This window comes from Panthera leo, chromosome A1, assembly GCF_018350215.1.
Source record: "Panthera leo isolate Ple1 chromosome A1, P.leo_Ple1_pat1.1, whole genome shotgun sequence".
Taxonomy (NCBI): domain Eukaryota; kingdom Metazoa; phylum Chordata; class Mammalia; order Carnivora; family Felidae; genus Panthera; species Panthera leo.
This window is the reverse complement of record NC_056679.1, coordinates 35,467,329-35,481,409: the sequence shown is the minus strand read 5'-3', so window position 1 is coordinate 35,481,409 and position 14,081 is coordinate 35,467,329. Positions and strand designations below refer to the sequence as shown.

The window sequence follows — 14,081 nt, the reverse complement described above, 5'->3', positions numbered from 1 at the left end:
ACCATATGATTTCACTTACATTCGGAATCTAAGAAATGAAACAAATGAACAAACAAAAAAGCAGAAACAAACCTATAAATCGAGAGAAGAAACTGATGGTTGTCAGAGGGAGGTGAGTAGAGGCATGGGCAAAATGGGTGAAGGGGAGTGGGAGATACAGGCTTCCAGTTATGGAATGAATAAGTCACAGGAATGAAAGGTACAGCATAGGGAATACAGCCAACGGTATTATAATAGTGTTGTATGGAAAAAATACACATAAGGAAGATAATAAGGATAGCATAGATGAGGCTCCACAGTTTTTATGGCACAGACTACTTAGGAAATTCAGTTAGAGCATTTAGAAACTATAAAAAAAATATTTTCAGAGCAACTTCTAGAGAATTACAACCATTAGCCTTTTCAAATCACAGAAAATTCCATTTGTTATGCCCTGCAGTCGAATAAACTTGGTTTTATACAGATCTTGTTTTTTTTTAAATGTAAACATTATAAATACAAAAATAAAGAAAGTGAAGAACACCTGAAATTTCACTAAAGATCATTACCACTGACATTTTGGGAATGAAATGAGTTTTCTTGTTTTCAAAGAACTACCCTGTTCCTCTATCTAACTCAAGTGTGGTATTAGGAGTCTCCACCTCTTGGCCATGGGGACTTCCATCACAGACACACCTAGAACACTGAACTCCCTCTCAATGTTCTAGATCATATGATTCCCAGGCTAAAATGATATCAGAGAAAACAGGGAGGGGCTCTGGATTCTTATTCCACATCTTTCTCCGTCTTTGCTATTGACATTCAGCTCCCAAAGGCACTGCTAAAAACTGGACCTCAAGTGCCCCCATGCTCTCAGTGCTCAGAGGTGCCCTTCTCAGTCCATCCTGCTGGTGACTCCCTGACCCCAGACTATCGGGGACCATACAGAGCAGCCACATTCTATGTCCAGTTGCCACAGACTTGCTGAATCTTGTGCTTATTGTTCCCTTACTTTGTGTTTTTTCCATCTGTGTATACATGTATATATGAATATATATATATGAATATATGTATATATGAATATATATATTTGTGAACAATGCATTTTAGTGCCACTCCATCCCACCCTTAACTTTTCTCACTTCATTTCTTTCCTCTGTAAATTGGGAAGTTATACTTTATTCTTTTAGTAGTTTCTCTAGCTATTTTGATAGTTAAGCTTTAAAAGTCTAAACTTAGTTAATTACTTATATCACTCTTTGTAAGTGAAAAAGTCAGGTTTTTTTCCCCCCTTCTGATGTAAGGAAAAACCCAGTTCTTCCCCACTGTGTTTTTATCCTGCTTGTCTCTTTTGCTTCTCACACAGAACACTTCATATCTGTCACTTCTGGTCACCAAATGTGTGGAATTTTCCCCCCACAACAACATCAGCTAAATTTAACTCAATTCTGTCACTATTTACCCAGAGATAGCATCAGATCCCACAGGATAGAGCTCAGTCCCACAAAACTGCTCTCCCCCACACGCACATATTTCAGACACCAGTCACAAACCCAAGTTATCACTTGTGCTTCTGACCAACAAGCTACAGATCAGAGGTTCCAACACCCCTCTCTCCTTTGGGTTTAATTTGCTAGAGTGGCTAATAGAACCCAGGGGAACACATTTACCAGTTTATTAAAAGCTATGATAAAGGATGTAGATGAACAGCCAGAGGAAGAGATACGTACGGCAAGATGTGGGAGTGTCCAGGTACAGAAGCTTCTACTCCCCATGGAGTCCGGCTGCAACCCCCTACTGGTGTGGATGTCTTTGCCCATCTAGAAGCTCCTTGAACCCCCTACCGTTGGGATTTTATGAAGGCTTCCTCATGAGGGCATGATCAATTATTAACTCTATTTCTAGCCCCTCTCCCATCTCCAGAGATGGCAGGTGGGGTTAAAATCCCAAGCTTATAATTATGGTTTGAGCTTTTGGATGACCAGCCCCCATCCTAAAGCTATCTAGGACCCCGCCCCACCCCCACACCCAAGTTGTCTAATTAGAACAAAATATGTTCCCAGTGCTCTTATCACTTAGGAATTTACAAGAGTTTTAGAAGCTCTGTCAGGGCCAAGGTCAAAGACCAAATTATTAGAACAAGTGGTGTTCCTAGTGTTCTTATAACTTAGGGAATTACAAAGGTCTTAGAAGCTCTGTGCCAGGAGCCGGGAACAGAGACAAATGTATGCATATTCTCTGTTTTTTCACATTTTCTCCAAATAATGAAAGTCTTTAAATACTTGAACATCAACCCTTCAAAACTATATGCTTAAGGTGTCCAATATTTTACTGCATTTTTCTTTCAACTCCATAAATTTGGCGTTATCACTGTTTAACACATTTTTTCTTTTCATTTATCTTATATTTACTAGTATGTTTGCTTATGATTTCTTTTTTATATCATACCCTTCTGGAATCATTTTGCTTTAGAATTTCCCTTGGTAAGGGATTATTGATGGTTAAGTCTTTTAATTTTTGTTTAATTGAGAAATTCTCTTTGACTCTCATTTTTGAACAGTAGATCTTTATTTGCATATTTTCATTTAGCATGGTGATATTATTCCACAAGTTACATTGTTGCTGTTGAGACCTCAGTTCATTGGTTGTCAGTCTAAGTGCTGATCTTTAGAGGCAATCTTGCTTTTCTCACTGAGTGCTTTTAAATTTACCTTTGTGGGCTCTGTTGTTTCGCTGGGATTTACCTAGGTATGGGTTTGTCTTTATTTGTTCTCCCTAAGATTCATTGAATTTCCTGAATTTGAACTTTGGTGTTTCCACAATTTTGAAAAATTCAGTACCTATTCTCATTGAGTATTGCTTCTTTTCTGTTCTATAATCTTCTGGAACTCCTATTAGATATGTACGAGACTTTGTCTACCTTCTAGGTCTCTTAACTGTGCTTTTAAATGTCCTGTTTGACACTCTATGTGGTGCTGGGTAATTTCTTCCACTCTATCTTCTGGGACACTAATTTCTCCCCAGCTGTGTCTAATCTTCCATTTAACCCACCCACTGAGTTTTTAATATTAACTATTATATGGCTCATTTTAGAAATCCGTTTGCTCTTTTTCAAGTCTGTTTGGTTGCTCTTAAAAACCTCTTCTTCCTTTCTCCTATTTCCAAACTTCTCTTATATTTACCTACACCTATTCAATGTGTCGCTGTATAGTTTGTGCCTGATAGTTCTGATACCTAGACACTTTGCCAGTTTGTATCTGCTGGCTCTTGCTTCTAGTGCCTTACTTCCTTTATTTTGACTCCTAGCTCATTTTCTTTGGAACATTACCCCTAAGAATTCTTGGAGCCTTGGGTTGAACTTGCATGTTCTCAGAGAGGATCTGCACTAGCTTCTGTCAGTTGCCTGGTGCCTCTGCCAGCTGGAAGTTTCTTGGACTATGACAGATAATGAGAACACCCATCGAAGAGCCCTAAAGGTTTGGCGAATTCTCAGGGGAGGATTTTCCAGTCAGTGGAAATGGACCTTCCATTCAGCATCAAGAAGGTCGAGGGCAAATTTCCTTGCTCTCCTCTCCCGTGCAACAGGGCTTGTTTCTTATGCATCCTTACAATAAAAGTGTAGCCTTAGCAGCCCCGAGTATAGCCCTTCCTTTATCTTGTTCCCCTTTCCCAATAGAACCCCCTAAAAGAGAAGATCCAGGTCTGCAGGGATGGCAGATACCCAGAGCGAAAACTGTTTCAGTCCTTATTTATCTCACAGGGTCCTACTTTAAATTCTCTTTAACCTCTACAAACTCCTTGTTTTAAAATTTGTTTAATGTTTATTTATTTTGAGAGAGAGTGAGAGAGCAAGCAGGGAAGGGCAGAAAGAGGGAGAGAGAGAGAGGATCCCAAGCAGGCTCTGCGTGGTCAGCACAGAGCCTGACGTGGGGCTTGAACTCATGAACTGTGAGATCATGACCTGAGCCAAAATCAGGAGTGGGACGCTTAACTGACTGAGCCTTCAGGCACCCCTACAAACTCCCTATTTTTATCCCAGCTCCACAGTATATTTAAAGAGCTTTAAATTTTTTTTTAATCCAACATTTTTAGTTGTTTTTAACAGAAAGAATTTCAGGCTATCTATTCCACAGTAAGTGCTGGTAACTAAAGTTTTGTTAGTATTTTTTCCTCATATATGTCCTCTTTTTAAGTATACAGAATTTTATGTTACTTAACAATAACGCATCCTTTATTATCCTTTGTTATCCTATGTTTTCTTGACCCACTTAGAAGCACTCATCCACACTTGTTCCAAGATTACAAAAATGTTTAAATATGTGTTCTTCAAGTATCCTTATTGTTTTTCCTGCCCATAAAAATATCTGATTCCTTTGCAATTTGTTGGGATGTAAATGAGGTTGAAGACACAGCCTTTTTTTTTTTTTAAACAAATGGCTAGCCAGTTACCCTAATGGCTAAACAAATGGTTAGCCAGTTACCCTAACACCTTTTATTAAATAATCATTTTCCCTAATGATTAGAAATATTACCATTTTCATAAACTACATTCCTGAGTAGCATTCCCATTTCTTCCTGTGTGGATTTCTATGCTCTCTTTTCTTTTTAACTGATCCTTCTGTTCTTGCACAAGTGTTAATTTGTTTCAATTAGTGAAGTTTTATAACCAATTGTAATGTCTGCTAAATTGAGAGCTCTGTCATCACTTTTGCTTTAAATTTTTTTTCCCCAGAATTATCTTGACTGCATTCTTGAGTATTTTTTTCTTGCAGATGAAACTTAGAATTATTCCATCAAATTTCCCAATACACCTGTTAAAATTTTGGCTAGGGTATGCATAGTTATTTCCATACTCCCCTTTACATTATTTTACAAATGGTATCATTAAAATATGGCTGTTGTTTCCTTCTGGGAGCAGTCAGAAAACAGATGGCACCTGTAAAGTGTTTCGTTGAAGAGAGGTTAATGAAGAAACTCCTTCCAGAGGTACAGGCAGGTATGAAGAAAAGAGCAGGGGGTGGGGAAATACCCAGGGACAAACAATGGGAAGTCATTAGCATCCCGAATCTTCAGGGGCAAAGGGAGAGACCCTGTGACTGGAGCCCCCAAGAAAGGCCATCTGGCAGAACACAGCTACTATCCACATCCTGGCAAGGAAGGGAGGGAGTAGAAAGGGGACAGGGGAATAGGTCCTCTGAGCTGCTGATACCTTCCTTTGGATGAACCCAATAGGAACCCAGAGAACAAGGAGCTTTGGTGAAATGGTTTATAAAGGTCAGCCTCCCGCAGCACAGACAAGGCTGGAAAATGGATCTGGAGGGGTAAATGGCAAATGACTAGCACAGCTCAATTTACGGCCTAGTAGCTTTTACACTTACAGCACTATAGTGTTGTTAAAATTTGAAATGTATTCACAGAGAAACTCTATTGAAAGTCATTCCAGAGAAATAACTGACTCATTATCCTGTAGCCAGATGACTTTGTGAAAATCAGATGCATTGTTACCTGAATTGGTAACAGTTGTTTTTCACTTGAAGTATGACATGTTCCAGGCTGCAAACCTTCCTTGTCAGATGGTGAGGCTGAAATTTTTCTGGTGACAGAGAACAGCCGCAAGCCGATTGCCGGTCTCTTCCACCCCCTTCACTCTGCAGACACAGAGCCTTATAGCCCATCCATTACGGGATGATCTCTCATTAGCTTCAACTTTGAAACGCAATTTTCTACTTCCTGATTGTAAAATCCCCAAAGATGCCTCAGAAGTTTTTATTTTTTCTTTCAAGAAATGCGGAACGGTAAATCTTTCCACAAAGAAAATCCACAGAAACTAATAAACAGTCGTGTGAATTCAAGAGCACTTGGAAAGAGTGCAGAAATCAGCAGGTAAGAACAAATTGGACCCTTTCCAGGAAAGGTTATTTGGGATCATTGCTCTCCTCCTTCTGCTAATTTCTCTGCTGGCCTAACCACATGAAATCTGTAGTCAAATGCCTTTGACTCAGAGAGTGGGAAGTGAAAAACCCAGAGAAATCAGCCTTTGCAGTGCTCTAGTGGGTAGGCATTTTCCCTCCTGATTTTACCTAGGACCAAGGGGGAGTCCGAGTCTTTGTTCTAAAGAACAGACAAAGCACACTCTTCCTGGAACACAAGGGCATGAGAATGCAGAGAAAACTAGCTTTTAATAGAAGGACAGATGTGGGCTGCAGTGAACTCTCAGTCTGGCGTTACCACCCGTCACCTCCCCTATTATATGCCAACAGGGTGGTGTTAACCACGAGCCATTGTTTTCCATGGCAAACAATGGCCTTCAGTCCTGATAATGTGCTTTGGCATCAGGGCGTCAAAGCCAAGGCAGAGAATGCCCCCGGTGCTGCCCCTGGCTGCTCTGATAAATCACCCATCAATAGAGTCTCAGAGACTCTAGCAAACGAACAGATTATTGAATTTTTTCAGGTCATTTGAAGTATGGGAACCTGCCTAGGATAAAGAAAGCAAATAGGTCTGTCTCTTTTCTGTGTCACCTTCTTTGTGATGCAGTTTCTTAAATACAACAGGGCAATGCCAACCTTAAGACCTGGCTAATTTTAGTACATCATTTCTGGTTAACGCACAGTGCTATAGATAGAAGTGTTAATAATTCCAGAAACAGAATTGTTTCTTATTTGCTTTCTAGAGATGGATTTGTCTGGGTCTGATTTCACTTTTTTTTCTTAAAAGTCTTGTTTGCCTCCCACGACCCTCTGCTATCCTGGGTCACTTTCAAATGCTTTCCTTCCTCCCCTCAATGTCTAAATGGAGATCATCTCCAAGGTCTGCCTTTGGGTACTGTGCCTTCCCTCTGTTCACTCTCTCAGCCTTTCACCAAAGTCTGCATGCACAGCAGGAATCCCTCATCTGGACCCTAAATTCTCTCTCACCTTTTGGATACCCCATTCTTATTCCTCCACATACCTTCCACTGCACATGTGGGAGCTCACTTGTCCATTTTCCCCTAACACCAAAGCTTTTCCTCCTCTTCACATCCCAGTTTCTTTCCTACCACCCCTGTACCCAGGATAAACACAAAATTAATTTGCATTTTCCTTATCTCTTTACATTCAATCTTTTCAGGTGAAACTCTTACTTCTTACCTAGATTAATGTAATAGACTCCTAAGTGCTCCTCTCTGTATCTTTAATCTTTTCTGATTCACTTCATCAGATTAATGCCGCCAGATTAATGATGCTAAAGAACTACTTAATCACATACCTTCTTTTTCCAAAGATTTGCTATGGCTCCCTATTACCTGTCTGGAAAATTATTGACTCCACACTTAGCAATAAGGGTGCTGACCAACCTCCATTTTTTTGTTTGTTTGTTTTTGTTTTTGTTTCTTAGAAAGAGAGAAAGAGAGCACTCACATGCTTGTGTGTGAGCAGGGGAAGGGTAGAGGAAGAAGAAGAGAGAATGTTAAGCAGGCTCCACACTCAGCATGGAGCCCAACATGGGGCTAGATCTCATGACCTTGAGATCATGACCCGAGCCGAAATTAAGGGTTGGACCCTTAGCCAACCGAGCAAGCCCCCTCGTGCCCCCCTCCAATTACCCTTAGCTCTCTCATTATTCCCTGAACCAGGGGCCAGTAAATTGTAAACCATGAGCCAAATTTGGATTACCAACATTTTTTGCAAATAATGTTTTGTTAGAACAAGCACACCCATGTGTTCACTTGATCTTTGTCAGCTCTCACACTTCAAAGGCAGAACTGAATAGTTGCAAGAAACCACATGACTGACAAAACCTAATATATTTACTACGTGGCCCTTTACAGAAGGTTAGCTGATCCCTGCCTTAGACATGTCATTATATTAAAACCAAACCCTATTTTTTGCCACTTTCCAAATAGTAAGCTCTGAACTTCCTGTTTATACATTCTTCACTTTCCTGGAATATTTTTCCTGCCCTGTCCCTACAACTGCCTCAAAATTCTTCTCAAATGTCACCTCCCTCAGGAGAACTTTTAACCAATTGCTCTCATTCATTCATCACTGAATCATTTGTTCAGCAAAAGTCTTTATTGAACATCTAACGTCCAGGTACTGTGATAGGTCATGTGTATATTGCGGAAAACAATGGCCCTCATGAACTCGCTGTCCAAAGGCAAAGAACTACGCCCAACAGATAATCACACACCCAGGCGTGTGATTGCAAACTATAGTAAATGGTATGATGGAAAATCAAGGTACATTGAGAGAATATGACAGGGGACTTGATTTAAATCAAAGAATCGAGAGTCTTTAAGGCTGAGATACAAACGGCAAGCAAGCAAAGAATTGGGGGTGAGAAAATTCCATGTTCTAGGAGCAACTGAGGAGACAGCCATGGGGCAAAGCAGAGCTTGGCACATCTGAAGAACTGATCGTGGGCTCATGTGGCTCGTCCAGAAAGCAAGGAGGAATGTGGATGTGTGCACAGGTGTACAAGGCTGGGAGGAAGACAGGCACCTAATCAGGAGGAGCTTTGGAGGTGATTCTAAGAGTCTGATTTTATTTTGTTTTGAGCCTGAAGTACATGTTCAGTTTTGTTTTGTCTTAAACTTGTTTTGGCTCCTGTGTAGAGAACAGACTGGAGGTGAATGGCAAAGTGCACCCTCTATCATCTCGGTCCCTCTGTGTTTTGTCAATACTCTTATGAGCTCCATCACCTTCTACCTGTGTTATTTGTATAATATTGAACATTTCAGTCATGCATGGACACGCCCTATTTCCCTGCTAGATGGTAGCTTACTAGATGTCTAGAGCCTGGACTCTTATCAATTTTAGAATCTTCTGCATGGCCCATTGCACAAAGTAAACATGACGAATTAAGTTGAATTAGTTGTTCAGATTGCCCTGATTCACAAACTTCCACATCTCTTTGACCAATAATATTTAGGCTCAGCTTTATTCATTAGTCTCATTGGAGAGGAATTAAATGTCCCCTGGGTATCTTTAGAGGCAGAGCAGGACTTATAGGGGGAAAGTTACAGTCAGTTTGGACACAATATTGGGCACAACATGAAGTCTATATTTTATGAAATTAGAGTTTAGTGGAGATGGAATCACCTGTCCTGTGAGGGAAGGAGTTGCAGATCATTACAAGCTTGAGCTGTGATGGCCAGAGATGCTATGAATGATATTGTGGGTTGAATGATGGCTCCCCTAAAGACAGACTTATGTCCTTACCCCAGAAACATGTGAATAAGACATTATTTAGAAAAGGATCTCTGCAGATACAATTAAGGATCCCAAGACGAGGTCTTCTTGGATTATGTGGGTGGCCCTGAATCTAATATAAATCTAAATAAAGGACAAAAGGTGAGAAGACACGAACACAGTGAAAAAGTAACATGAAAACCGAGGCAGAGATTGCAGCTGTCCTGCCATGTGCCAGGGAGCACCTAGAGCCACCAGAAACAGGGAGAGGTGATGAGAGATTCTCCCATAGAGACCTTGGAGTAAGCATGGCCATGCCAACACCTTGATTTTGGACTTTTGGCCCCAAGATCTCTGAGAGAATAAATGTCTGGGTTTTTTATTTTGACATTTATTTATTTTTGAAAGAGAGAGAGAGAGCAAGAGAGGGGCAGAGACAGAGGGAGACACAGAATCCCAAGCAGGCTCCAGGCTCCGAGCTGTCAGCACAGAGCGCAACACGGGTCTCGAACTCATGAACTGCGAGATCATGACCTGAGCAAAGCCAGATGCTTAACCGACTGAGCCACCCAGGCACCCCATAAATGTCTGTTGTTTTTAAGTGTGTGGCAATTTCTTACAGCACTAATAGGAAACTAACACAGATGGGGTTCCTGCATGGGGAAATAAGTTGGCCGAGATCCATGTTTTTTAAGCAGTTTTTTTAAGGTTTAGATCCCTCAGACGCCATAGTTCAAATGGAAGATTACTGATAAAACACACAAATTTCTCCTGCTCTTGTTGAAGGGAGTGGCCAGAGTCCTGCCTACTTGCCCTTCCCTCCACCCTGAGGTCTATGAGGAGCTAGATGACATGGAAAGTCCGGTCCAACTGTCATTCAATGGGTCCGTTTTTTGTGTGACAAGAGAAAACAGAGTCCAGGAAACATGGGTGTGTTAAGCTGTTTCCCCAAAAGCTGACGCTGAGTTTATCTGAAACGCTGGCAGGGAGAGAGGGAGTGAGACAGGGAAGTGAAGACAGGGTGTGTTAGTAAGCAGGTTACTTCTGTGGGTGACTAAGTTAAATCCTGTGAGGGCCAATGGGAGGTGGTGTAGAATATGTCTCAGAAAGGTTCTGAGAGGCAAGGAGGATGGATACTATCCGCTCATTACAATTCATCACTGGTTAGGGCTGCTCCGAGGGTGGTTGGTAATGACCCCGTGTTTCTGACCTACCCTACTCTCAGGCTGAGAATGCACATGGCCAGTGGATACTCTTAGAGCCCTGACTGCTGGCAACAGGAGGCCATTCCCATGTATTGGAAAGGTGTGAAGTGACTGGACATGACCGGGGCTCTGCTGGCATGTCTGGGAAGTACTCTGGTTGGCTGCAGATACCCTAATGACCAACACCGTGTAAGAGCGTGTACACTGTCCATGAGGAGACGGGCTGAACAAGCCCTGTGTTTCCCGCCCCCCACCCCTCATTGTTAATCTAAATCCTGGAATGGAAACTATACTCCAAAATGTGCTTCTGTCCATCTAGTCAATTAACTATCTGCGTAAATAAATCAGAGAACAATCGAGCATTTGTAGCACACTAGTGACACATACAACATATGGGTATAGGAAGGAAAGCAACAGAAAATGTTAATTATCTAAATAAATTGACCATATTTGTTTTAAATAAACAGGAAATAGTTCTTTTTCTCAGGAAAAAGAACTAGGGACCGTGTTCCTAATATTTAATGGAGGGTGTTAAGGACAAGAAGCCCTTAAATTAAAAGAGAAATGGGCATGCTTCTTAGGCTCAGTGGTGGGATACCAAAGACACAAACAGCAAACAATGCTAAGCAGATGACATGTGCCAAGAGGACAGCCTTGTTGGCAGAGTCCAGGTGTCACGGAGCACTTGGAAACCTCACACAGCCCAGAATATCAGAGGGAGCATTGTGTGGTGGTTATAAGCAGGTAGCTGAGTCCTGTCAGACTGGGACAGAGTCCCAGCCCCACCCCTTACTGGTTGTTTGGCCTTGAACAAATGACATTTCCTCTTGCGTAACAACAGGGGCAGCCTAAATCCCAATGAGGCCACAGGAAGGACACATTGAGACTAATGCCTATGTGGCCCATGCTCCAAACATCATTTTATTCAACTGTGTTGTATGCAAGGCACTCAAGCCTTTGGCTTCTGTGTCACTAAGGGACATACAACCAAGGGAACAAGCAGAGAGAATGAGATTTTAAGCTTCCCACTCCTGCAAGGACACAGGGCAGGGATAAAGACTTTAAGTTACTGCACGCTTCTATCAAGAGAGTCAAACCTGGGGTGTACCAGTTGGTTGAAAGCACGTTACACAGAAGCTTAAGAGCCAGGGTAAAATCTAAATCTGTGGAAAAGGGGAGTAACCTCTGTGCCAAGGAACGGGACTTCCTAAAAGGCCCAGAATTTCCTTGAGCTAAGGGGGAGATGTGCGGTTTCTGGTGCCCAGGCTCCTGTTGGCAGCTTCTGGCTTTCCTGCCAGTCTTGCTTTGCCTCCTTAACCTTGTCCCTTTTGGCTTTCCCTAAAGCATCCACGTTTCCTACTAACTTTGCAAAAATGCCCCCACTCTGAACCCTTCTCTCCAACCCACCAACTGTTCCTAAGTATGTTAAGCAGATGTAGTGGAATTAACAAAATCTATTTATAGGATTTTTTTCTTGAAGAACTTGAAGATAAAATTTGAGTGATGCAGAAGTCCTCCTGGAGCTATTTCGGTACCTGCAGAAAGGTAGATTAGAAGGATGACTGTCATCTGATGAACGGTAGGAATCGTCTTCGGGCTAAGAGCCTGAGTTTCAGCACAAGCCGGGCTGCCAAGCCACTGGCAGCCAAGCAAATTGCTGACACTTGCTGTGCCTCAGTTTTCCCATATGCAAAGTGGAGATAAAAATATACCTCCCCATCGGGGATGTTCTAAGGATTAACAAAACAATATCAGTGAAGCACTTTGTGGTGTTACATACCCCAAAAGGTATTACCATTATAAAAATGCACAATGTAAAACTCTATTTTTTACTTTGTGACTTTGATGGCATGAACAAACTTTACCCTCCAGCTTTTTAATATGATTATAAGCCCTTTACAAGAATACAGCTTTCACTCTGCACAGCAGGATACATAATATTTCTTATAAATTTAATTTAGAAAACGGCAGGAAAATAATGTTAAGGATTTGCCTTAAACCCACGAAAGCAAGGCAATTCCATTAATATTGCCACTCTATCTTTAACTCGACACATTGTGCTTTAAGATGACAGTCTTTTAAGATCCCTGCTTTTCTTTGGAACAATAAAGGTAAACTTGAGATACAGAACACACTGTCTCTGCATTTTTTCCCCCTAATGCTGCCTACTCAGATCCCTAACAAACCCCTTAATGTTTCTTTCTTCTTTTGAAGTAGTCATCTGAAAAGTTTTGAGGTAAGTTTCATGTTGACGTCCAATGATAGATGCTCTTCCCTTAGCGTTCTGCTGTTCACCTAGAACTTCTGAACGCCTGCAGTCACAGGTGATGTGTACGCCATAAGGGAACATGGAACTAGAAAGCTTTTAGCTTGTGGTTAAAGAGAAGAAGATCCCCCCTTCTAGGACTGAAAAAAAAAAAGATTCACTACTTTGGACAAACTGTCCCTGGTGGGAGGGCCCCTGCATCTCCATATACAGGTCCCTTCTGAGGTGTTCTCTATGACTACTGTAATAAATTATCACAAGTTTAGTGGTTTAAAACAGCACACATTTATTATCTCACACTTCTGTAGATTACAAGCCCAACATGGGTCTCACTGGGCTAAAATCGAGGTATCGCAGGGCTGTGCTCCTTCTGGGGGCTATAGGGGAGAATCTGTCCTTGACTTTCCCTGCACTTCTTGCCTCATAGCCCTTTTCCTCCCTTTTCAAAGCCAGCAATGATACAAGAAGGACTTGCCCTGCTATCACTGACATATCCTGCTTCCTTCTTCCACATTTAAGGATCTTTGTGATGACATTTGGCTCGCCCAATCATCCAGGAGAATCTCACCCACCTCCGGGTGATCAATATACGACCATAATTCTCCTTTACCATGTCATTTAACGTATTCACCGTTCCCAGGGATTAGACATAGACATCTTTGAAGGCAGCAGCTGTTACTCTGCCTGCCTCAGGATGCACATATACTCCCCAACTTTTGCCACAACGAACAGCCTGGGTCCCACCAACTCCAGCAATAGTGTGATGGGATGTTGTTCCTGGTGTTGGAAAGCATGCTGGACCATTGACCTTCCCTACCCCTCAAGTTTCTTGTTCCATTAGCAATGACTTTTTCCTTATCAGGCCTCATACTCCCCAAGTCTGTCTCCACTCTATTTGTGGATGAGAAGCTCATCAAATCCATGTCAGTCAGTGCCAACCTGAGCATCTCATGTAGACAACAGTTACCTTCCTACAGTGATCTGAATGCATTTCGAATGTTCTAAATACTGAACAGCTAAAGCTGAATCCTCATTATAGACCTCTGCCCTACATTTGTTGAAACTGCAACTGATTTGTGTTTTTGTGACCTTGACTGAAGCCACGTCTGGCCACAGTTAAATTCGACAATGAGTGATATTTGTATTATCACACACCTACATGGCGCTATGGTAAGCCCTTTGCATATGGGGAATCATTTATCTTTTGGATGTATATATCCTCAGAGAAACAACATAACTTACCCAGGTCACACAGTTTCATTAACTTAAACCCAGATTATCCTGATTCTAGAATCATGTTGTCCCCTCACCTGGGCACCTGCTACTCATAGGTACCAAGTGCCCTCAGACATCTCAAGACACTCAATTCCTCCTTCAGTGCTCTTTCTCATCCTTACCCTTATCCTTGCATGGAATCTGTCTTAGGACAGACTCCTTGGTTGGATACGAGTGGTTAAT

At 41.8% G+C, this 14,081-nt stretch overlaps 2 long non-coding RNA genes across 3 annotated transcripts in view; one reads left to right on the top strand and one right to left on the bottom strand.

The window, feature by feature from the left end:
• The window catches only part of LOC122213325, a 33,634-nt gene extending 21,551 nt beyond the window's left edge, over positions 1-12,083 (top strand). Inside the window, exons 3-4 of the long non-coding RNA XR_006199483.1 lie at positions 5,763-5,862; positions 11,822-12,083. This is a non-coding gene — a long non-coding RNA (uncharacterized LOC122213325). The remainder of the gene's footprint in view (positions 1-5,762; positions 5,863-11,821) is intronic.
• Positions 1-14,081, bottom strand: part of LOC122213315 — a 219,382-nt gene that overhangs the window by 55,723 nt on the left and 149,578 nt on the right. The gene's annotated exons all lie outside the window — the stretch shown is intronic.